This window comes from Eulemur rufifrons, chromosome 20, assembly GCF_041146395.1.
Source record: "Eulemur rufifrons isolate Redbay chromosome 20, OSU_ERuf_1, whole genome shotgun sequence".
NCBI classification, from domain to species: Eukaryota; Metazoa; Chordata; class Mammalia; order Primates; family Lemuridae; genus Eulemur; species Eulemur rufifrons.
Window position 1 is genome coordinate 48298502 of NC_091002.1, and position 9841 is coordinate 48308342.

Here is a 9841-nt window from a genome sequence, read left to right on the forward strand (position 1 = left end):
TTAATTTTAACTTCGGATGCATTGTGTTAGGGGAGGGCCCGGCCAATTTTGTGATCCTCTGGGCCAATGAGTGCTTGTTTTGTGCCTGAGGGTACCTCTGTCTGAAAGTTGATCTGTCTAGTGGACACTTTCACAGGGACCCGTGTATTTGCTTTCCAGTATACAAAAAGGGAAACTGCCTAAAAGGCAGATAATGATTTTTCTTATGGAAACATACCAAGAAACATTTGAAAATCTTGACATAAAGCTGCTGGGTGCTTTATTGAGAAGTATTAATAATTCTTGCACACAGGCTCCAGGAGACTTGACTTTCTGAATGACTTTGAGTGTTTCCTGTCCTATTACACCAAAAACTTTAGAGTGTTTGCCAGTTGAACTCAAAGCCAACACTGCATTTCCCCTCAAATGTGTGGGGGGGTGGGGGGGGTCCTCCTCAAAGCCTGGGCCAGCCCTTTGTCCTGAAGCTTGGCTTTCACATACGTATACCTGGTGGCAGATACGGTCATCGAGGCATGATGGGGGTGTATATTTTATTGAGCTAAGCCACAGAGGTGATGCATACAAAAACAAGAGTTGTTCCAGGTAGTCCGGTTGCACTCCGGGCGTTTAGTCCTGAGATGCTGCCATTGCTCATGGAAGTTCTCAGAGCCTGTTGGCAAACCACACAAAAGCAGCAGCCTCCTCCTATTGTGCTCTTGCCTTGTTTTTTGACTCAAAATTGCATCTCCCCAACTTGCACATCAGCTATTGCCTCTATCCGAGAATCAAATCCACCCTCAAAGGATAGATGTTTGCCATAGGGCTCAAGAACATTCTGAGCAGTGGTAATATTAATACTGAAGAAGTCCCTCATCTTGAGGGGGACTGCCTGCATAAGGGTGCAGCACACGTGTGAACTGTACAATATGTGCAGTTCTTGATTGGTAACCTCTTGGGTTATGTTCCCAACTGAGTCTTTGGTGGCCCAGTCATGAAATGGCGCCACAAGAGTGTGCAGATCCAGTGGGAGATGTCGCTGCTGAGTGAAGAGCCACAAAGACTCAGACCCTGGCCTGGAGGCGTGACTTGCCTGGAGACCTGGAAGTGGTGGACTTTTCCGTGTCCCTTTGAATGCTTACCTTGACTGTAGGAAAACGGGCTGGATATAGATTTGCTCTGCTAATTTTAGTGAACATCCTTTAAGAAGTCTGATCATAACCAAAAATTTGAGCAACCTAGAATTCTTCCTGGCCTGTCTGCCATAGCTGTGTACCACAGTGAGCCAACTTACCTAGTCCAGCACAGCTTGTATCTGAATTTAATAGCACAGCATGTTATTCTACATGCTGCCTTAATTTTGATCATTAGGATCCCTTACTTCAGTCAAACATGGGAACCATATGGAGAGAACTTTTCACAGAAGAGGATGTTCATTGGTTGGGTATGGGGAAGGCAGGTTAACACCAAGAATTCCTGCTTCTCAGTGGTTCTAATTCACTGAGTAGTTATAGTAACTTTCCATCTCTTCTAAGATTTAGATGGGGGCAGACTTGGTTAACAGATCTGATGTTAGCTGTATTTCAGAATTTAGAACGGTGCATGCATATAAATGTGTGCCTAAAATTGTACATCTCTGGGTACATTAGCCCTTAAAAGCTAATTTCCTTTCCAAATTTTTTGACCACCCAGATGCCACCTCTAACCTTGGTGCCTGATGTTTTTGTTTAACTCCATTTTGAAACTGAGGGAAAACAACCTCCTCCCAAAGGGCAGGTATTAGAATGAACTATTGGGGACCCAGGTGGCATGCGGAGATTTTCATCTCATACGAAAGTGTTTCCGATTTAGGACTCAAGAGTTAGATAGTGGGCGTCAGCTGTGGGCATCTTGTCCCCAACTCCACACCACCCTGGGTCAGACGTCTGGGTTTTCTTACTACACAAAGGCACATTCCACAGAGTCAAATGGCAGAGACTTCTGCACAATTATCTGGTCAATTGAGGCAGAAGAAAATAATCATTTGTCCAATTGTCCAAATTAGCTCTCTGGACTGTCCTGAATGCGCAGGATAATTGTGCGGTTCTCCACTTCAGCGCCATAATCTGGCTAAAACAGACCATTTAGATGAGGCTCCATTCAACATCATGCACATTTAAATCGGGCTCAGTTAAAATAGACCACGGGGCTTAGCATTTTCTGTTTGTCAACTATAACGTTATAATTGCTTTTAGCTAATCATCCAAATTCCGCCATTAGTAATCGCCATCGCTCTCTGTTTATAGATGTTGTAAGGGAGGCAGAGAGCTCTGGTTTGCATCATTTGGTCTCTTTTCCTCAGAGGAAGCGCTGAGGGAAGAAATGTTCTTGTTGTTTCAGCTCAGTGTTCTGACCCAGGACACCGTAATAGACCTCATTGTCATCAACTGGGGGGCAGGAGAAGCCACTGGGGGCTCACCCAGGTCACCTAGCCCTGGAACCACTGGCCTTCTGGTTTCCAGACCAGTGCTGTTTCTGCGTACGCCATTTTAATTGTTCATTTCTTTCCATAAAATTAAATGACCTTCTTCAAGAAAGATTTAATGGTCAAGATGTGATTTGGTAAAAAAGCTTCCTCAAGGATTTTTTTTTTCTTATACCAAGATGAGACAGGCTGAGGCTACGAGAGATCTGCAAACAGTGGCATGTCATTATCCCCAGCTCAGTTTTTCGTGTAATTGGTGCAAAGAGATTGCTGCTGATGAATCCGCCTGCTCCCAAACAGAAAAGAATGATTCCTGTGTGGCGTGCCTCGGTGTATGCACACGTATGTTTGTGGCTGCTTAGGAAAGGTGTATGTATACATAAAACACTTACCAAGATGGATAATGCCATTTTAAAGTAGTAAATAATAAAAAATAGTCTTGAGCAAAACTGGTTTTACAATCGTCTGAGAATGCAGCACTTCATTTCAACAGTATGTGCAATGGCTAGAAATTGATTTTTTTTAAATCCAATTAAGCCTCAAGGTTGGTTATCCATTTAAAAGGTCGGATGAGTTAAGCAATCACAGTACCTTCAGTTCATGCTAATAATTAGATTTACACAGAACTTGGGCACTTACAGGATGCCTCGTGGAGGCATACATTTTGTGTCTGTGCACAGTAGTGAGCTACCAAAGCCCCCAGCAATGTGCAGCTACACCAGCAGAGCCTGGACCAACCCCGACTTGGGGAGCCCTAAGCTGGCTGCCAGCCCTGTCACAGTCCCCCCAGAGAGCGGTGGTCTCAACAGACACCTGTATCTCGCTGTACCGACCAGCCCCACTTTTCTGTGGCCCCGAGAGTATTGGGAAATGCAAAGTAGCCTCTCACTTAAAGGAGAAAAATGTATACACTATTTGGTTTCATGCGCTGCCAAGTTTATAATGTAACAAATAAATCCTGTTTTAAAAATAGTACTTTATAGTGTGCATTTACTATGTATTCCTAACATGTTAAGAAGAAGTCTTCAAAATGTCTTTTTATGGTTCTCATAGGTAATGTTTAAGTATTACTGAATTTATGAAGATGTTAGGAAAACCACGAACCTGATTGGAATGCTTTTTACTCTGGGTTATAATGTCACTCAGGTTCTGTAAATCATTGAGAAAGGATAAGTGATCTTATTTCAAACCTAGCATTTTAACCTGCTTTGTAATGTAAGTAAGGTTGGTGCATTTCAGTACTTCCCATCCATTAATATGGACCAGCCCAAAATATGGAACCTTCTAGATTTAGGAAGAAAAAAAATACTGCATTTCCTTCTCATTGCCCGTAAAAAAACCCTAACAATTTCTGGTTAGTTTTTCCTTCCCTCGCCCCTTCCTTGAGCTGCTCAGCTGCCAAAGTCCTCAGCAACAGATTTATGATTCTTTTTTTAGTTTGTAAAAGATCGACATTCAGATACTACAGATAGATGTGTAATAAACACAAGGGTGTTTCTGGAAAAAATGTGACTCAGGTTTTTGAAGATTGAATCATTTTCAATGTACTAGGGAAACATACTATTAAAAAGGATCCTGTTAAGTGAAGGTTTTCCTAAAGAAAAGATTTCTTGATCAAAATAAACATTTACCCCCTAATTTTGCTTTTCTATAAGTCTCCATTTCCTATGTTGAGTTTGCATAAAGGAATGTGGAACCACATTTGGTCTGTTAATTGTTTCTCTTTTCCTTCTTCCCGCAGCCTCCCAGTCCCAAGGCTTCAGGTCTTCAACATGCCCTTGAAAACTTTTGCAACTACAAAAATAATTTTGCTGGTGTTCAGAAGTAAATAGGAGTTTAGTTCCCGAGACATGAGGGTTATTGCTGTCTTACACTGTGCACTTCCTGGGAGAATAATTTAGGCTGCTAGAACAGCTAGGGGCCTCAGAGAGCAACTAGTTCAGCCCCCTCATTTTACCGAGAAGTCCTAAAAACTGATGCTAGAAGGAATGCTTTTTGTCGTTAATAAACGGTTCTGCTGGCACATTTTTATTAACAGAGTCTCTCATCCCGCTGATACCAGAAAGTAAAAACACAGTGTTTGCAGATGAGGTTACAAAATGTATTTTGCAAGCAAAGTGCGAAAGATTACATATAGTATGCAACCTTGTGTGTAAGGTCCGTGAATATATATAATCTTATTACTTTCAAAAAGAAACAGGAAAGATAAACCAAAAGCAAATAAAAACAGTTGTGTATGGGGGTAAAAACGTTATCTGTAAGGGTCAGTGGGAAACGGGGAAGGGCCAGGGCTGGGGGAGGCTTCTCTGAGCATTCCTTTGTACAGTTTTGACTTTTGAACTATGTCAATGTTTTATGTATTCAAAAAAGAAAATGATAAAAGAATGAAAGCAACAAAACCCTACATCCAATACAAACACATGAACCTGGATGTACTTCACATCGATAAACCACAAAAACGTCAAGTCAATTTTGAATATATCAGTAGGATACACTCTTAAGAACAAAAAGAATTCAAAAGTCTTGACCTTCACATTGTCGGTTTGTCATCAGGCGTGGAGGCTGCGGGCGAGTGTTGCGGGCAAGAGCGAGTGAGCGTCCATGGGGGCGTTGGGAGCCGGGGTCCTCGACATGAGGAGAGGGACGATGGCAGGTGAGCAAGGGCCCTGTACTGCGGGATTTGAAGGGGAGGAGTCAGTATGAACCCATGGGATTAAATAGACCAGATCCTACCTCTGTCTTCCCAGAGGACCAGAAGCAGTGACAGCCAAGTAGCAGTGAGCACGCGGCTCTCAGAGCTGGGTTCCCACCCAACCATTCCCCCCACTAAACGGAGCCCGGGTTTCGTGGAGAAATGGCTGACTAGGTTTGGGGCAAGGAAGGCACAACTCGAGCCTAGAAATCATCCCCCTGTTCCAGAACCGGCAAAAGTCCTCAAAAACTGATAAGAACATGCCAAAAAGACAGGAGGCAGCCTGATGGGGCTCTTGCTGGCCCCAGTGGGCGCCTGGAGCGGTGATACTTGATGGCACACACACGCACGCGTTCACGCCCTGGGCGGGCTGGCTGCGCGGGCCTGGCCTGCTTTAACGCTCTGCCGTTGCCATCTCGAAATTGGTTTTGTTTTTTTTTTTCAAGAGGCTCCACATTTTCATTTTGCACTGGACTCCACAAATTACACAGCCAGTCCTGGGGAGCGGGGAGGCTTTTGCTACAGAATACCTGGTAATAAATGTAGAAGGGAGGCTAGAGCGAGAAGATCACCACGTTGCAACCAGCGCTTGATTCAGGCAGAATCACCCCTGGACACCAGAGACACTGGGGAAAACATTGTTGGGACCCAGAACATTCTAATAGTCTGAAAGTGTCACTCCACAGATCATAAAGAGGAAATTGATTTTAATTCTATTAATTATAAAAGGGGAAATGTACTTTTACCATGAAGAGATCTGGCAGACCCCACTTGGCCAAGAATGGGGACATGGATTCTGTGCCTCCCGGTGAGGTGCAGTGGGAACCACAGCAGGTATTTTTGCCAAAAACGTTTAACCCGAATTTAATCATGAGGAAACAGATGAATACAGACTGAGACCTTCTACAGGACATGTCAATGTCATGGAAGACAAAGGCAGGGATTGTTCCGTATTGAAGGAGACCAGAGAGGCTTGACAAACAGAATGCCTGATCCTTATTTGGAGTCTGGATTCAAAAAGAAAAAGCCATGAAGGACATAAGAAAATTAAGGAAATTTCAATTTCTTTGAAATTGGATAATAGGATATTGGATAATAGTATTGCTTCAGTGTTAAATTTCTACGAGTGTGATCAGGATATTATGGTGAATATGTGGGCTAGTGTCCTTTGTTCTTAAGAGATACACACTGAAGTAGGAATGAGTGTGTGCAACTTACTTTAAATGGTGCAGGGAAAAAAATACATGTACACACATCCCCACATGTATGCTTGTGTATAGGCATACCTCACTCTATTGCAGCGGTCGGGAACCAAGCCCACCATATCTCTGAGGTATGCCTGAATATATATATATATATATATATACACACACAGATATAAATAGCATGTGTATGAATCTAGATGAAGGGTATACATGTGCTCATTACACAGTTTTTAAATTTTTCCATAAGTTAATTAATTTTTCAAAAAGGTTTCTATAGAAATGTGCTCTTCATAGCAACGAGTTCCTTTTCATTCCTTCAGGGAACACTTAGTATAAATCCAGGTGGCACGTCTGGTACCGAACATCACAAAAGGTAAATGCAGGCACTCCCTGATGCCAGCACCCAGGTCATGGTGAGAGACGGCACAGACATCCACAGACAGTGTCGAGGAGGAAGGTCATTGGCACTCAGCCTGCCTCTGCTTCACGCAGCAGCAGGTGTTCTCAACCGGGGTGGGGGGGTGGAGGAGTCCTGTCTTTATTTCACATTAGGCCTGACTGAGGCACCTCCACTGGCTCTCAGTTACCAAGGTCAAGTCCAAACTCTGAGGCTCAGTGTGTATCTTGTGCACTTTATGTCCAGCCATATGAGCTTTTGATGGTGCCAGGATGGACCATGTCCCTTAATACTTCAGGCCTTTGCATGAATACCTTGGTTAGGGATCGGAATGCCTGACACACTTCAATCCAGCCCTTAAGACTCGGAGCAAAGCCTCATCCTAGTCCGAGGGGACTTCCCTGACTCAGTCTTCTCCCGGTGACTGGATCTCGGGATTTTACTGACATGTTTGTGAAATATTTGTTCCTCTTTCTTCTCCCCCGACACATACATGTGCATATACAAACACAGACACACACAAGCACGCGCACACACACCCCATTGCATTCCCAAAGCCTGACAGGGCCTGGAGATTTTCAAAACTGATGTTCGGTAAATGGATCTTGAATGAATGAATGAATGAATGAATATGCCAGAAAGCATGAAGCAAGTGCACCAAGGAAATGAGTGTTTCTTTGAAATATCCAAAATAATGATATCAGGGAGCCCCACAGAGATCAGAGGAGTCTCAAGCAGGCACTAGGAGATTTTACACCATGAACTCTGGCATGAAACTAACATAAAAATGCACATTTCAGACACCTACAGACATCGTATAGGACATGATTTCACGAATGTGTCCTAGAATGTGAACTGTACTAAAAAACCTCCAAATAAGTCCTGGCAACTTTATTCTGGTTTCTTCCAGAAGTTTGTAATCTGTCCTTCAACTTTTGAGCTAAGTCTGAACACCTAGTTAAGTGTGGAATGGGTCTCAAGTCATCAAAAACATAAGTTGCTTCTTGGGTTGCATTAAAGATCTGGTAATTTGTTTTAAACTTTCATTTTTTAAGGAAAATTAAATAGAGGTGAATTTTTCATTGACAGTGAAATATATACTAAGCCATGGATTAATACGTTCATAAAAATTTATCTAAACAAAGTGCTGCCTGTCTTATTTACGTTAAAGTCTGTAAAGTCTGCAAGGAAACGGGAAAGCACTTTCCTGGAATGTATTTGTATCTGTCACAAGCTGCATCTTGAGGAAATTGGCAGGCATTTGAAATGGAATAATTCCTTAGCCTTCTGTTTAGTTTGGCTTTCTTCAATTCAGGGATGGCTTAAAACCAGAATCACCAATATTTGCTCTTAACAAGCATCTAATATTTTTCTCTTGCTTTGTATGTAATAAGTGCTCAATAAATGTTGGTTGAATTGAATCATCTTGTTCCTCCTTCCTTGGGGCTGTCGGGGTTATTCAGTCTATTCTCCAATACAGAAGAATCCTAAAAGGGAAAAAATCTCCAAATGACCTCTCCACCAACAGTTTCTCTCATCTTCTCACTCCTTGTACACAAAACTGCTTGGATTAGCTTTCTGAAATGCTTCTTGGATCCCTCTTCAGTCTGCCAAATTCTATGGCGTGAACCAAAGACTCCAGTCTGTCTCCTCACCCACTCCTTCTCCATCCTACTGGAAGCCTCTGTTCCAGCCACACTGGCTTCAGGGCCTCCTGGACATGTCCTGCATCTGTGTTTTCTCCTCGGACGCTCCCAGGTGAAATGCCTCCCCTGACCTCTCGGGCAGCGGGAGTCCTATCTCACCAGTCGGGCGCAGCCTCAGTCTCCCACCCTCCTGGAGGATCCCCCCAAGCTGTCTCAATCCCCCTATGGAGCACTGTGTGATTGTCTACAATGTATTTGCAAACAGAAAAAAGAGTGATAGATCTTCATACACGCTCTTAGTACCCTTTACAAATGTGTGAAAACATTCAGCTGCTGTAAAATCTTTTGAAAGAAAATAAGACCCAATTAACATTGACTTTTATGTCGGGAAAGCCAAGGGTTTCAAAGGAATTCCTTTCACTCATTTAACAGCTATTTTTTTAGCACCTGCTCCGTGCCAAGCACTAGAGGAAAAACAAAAGAAGACAAAAAGACCTGCCTTCAGGAAGCTGAAGCTCTAGACTATGTGCTGTTTCTGAGGGTCTGCTCCCCGCCCCCCACCGGAGGGGATGAGGGAAGATGACAGTGTGGCTTGGAGTGGGCTGCCAGGCAGGGAAGGGGAGGCAAGCTGGGAGGTCAGTGGCAGAAAGCTTCCAGTGCCACGCACGGAACCTGGCTTAGCTATTTTTTGTTGTAAGGTTGATAATGAAGAAGAAACTCAAAAAAGAAGAGTGGTGTGTGGAAGTTGCTGGAAGTCAGAGAGAGAGGCGCCAACCAAAGGCCTGTGAGCAATCAGGATGTGGGCAGTACCAGGGGACAGAGTTTTATTTTTAAATGACTCTGGGGTAGAGCTTCCTCAACTGGGTCATCATCCCCTGAACCTTGTGTCTTAGCCTCAGTAGTGATAAGGAAACCCCCATCTATTACTTGCCATCAGCCACCTGAGATCCCTACCCCTCACGGAAGATCCGCATCAGCATAATACTAACCTATTACCTGGCTCGTTAGCCACTCGAGATTCCATGCCTAGGACCACCCCAACTTCATAAAATTGAGGAAAAAATCGGGTAGACGGGGCTCCGAATTTGGTGGTGAGACCTCTCTGAGCCCGCCGGCGAATAAACTTTGATTCTCGGACTCTCCGTGTGCGGTTCAGTTTGTCCTCGGGACCATCCGCTGTAACACTTGCTGTGACAGAAGCCAGGACGCTCACCAATGGCACATCTACCTGGTGCCCCTCCACCACCCTGTTCTCACACCCCCAGACTGGCCTTTCCTCTCCAACGAGAGTTGACCAAGGTGACCAAGTTGCTGTCTTGTAAATCACGCCACTCCCTCATCTCATCTCTCTTGTCCCTGCTCCCCCTCAGGGGGTGGGGGGCAGTGGGGACAGCTTGCTCAGACTGTTGCCCGATGACCCTTCTTGCAAAGCGGTGGGCTGGGGAAGGGTCCCTCACTCAG